A 385-nucleotide genomic window follows, 5' to 3' on the forward strand; every position below is an offset into this window, starting at 1 on the left:
CTTTTGTCTGTCCCCCTGTTTGTCTCTCGCTGCCCCCTCAGCTCTCCTCTCCTTCTCTTCCTCTCTCTATGTATCACAAGCTGCTACTGCTGCTGCTGCTGCTGCTGCTGCTGCTGCTGCTGCTGCTAGTGTCCTTCGCGCTGCTGTGGGGCCCCGTATCGATGCTGTACCCGTAGGGGGGGCCCCATCTACATGTTCTATCTGCTGCAGCAAAAAACCAAAAAAAAAATAAAAAAATATATTTACCAATATCACCCCACTGCAGCGGAAGGGGCCCCTTGGGGGCCCCCTGAGGGGCCCCCGTGGGGGGCCCCTCGAACCGAGGGGGCCCCCCGGGGGCCCCCGGGGGGCCCCCCGCTGCTCCGCAGAGCAGCAGCACGGCGGC

The sequence above is a fragment of the Eimeria mitis genome, genomic scaffold (assembly GCF_000499745.2).
Source record: "Eimeria mitis Houghton genomic scaffold, Emh_scaff2643, whole genome shotgun sequence".
In the NCBI taxonomy this organism is placed as follows: Eukaryota; Apicomplexa; class Conoidasida; order Eucoccidiorida; family Eimeriidae; genus Eimeria; species Eimeria mitis.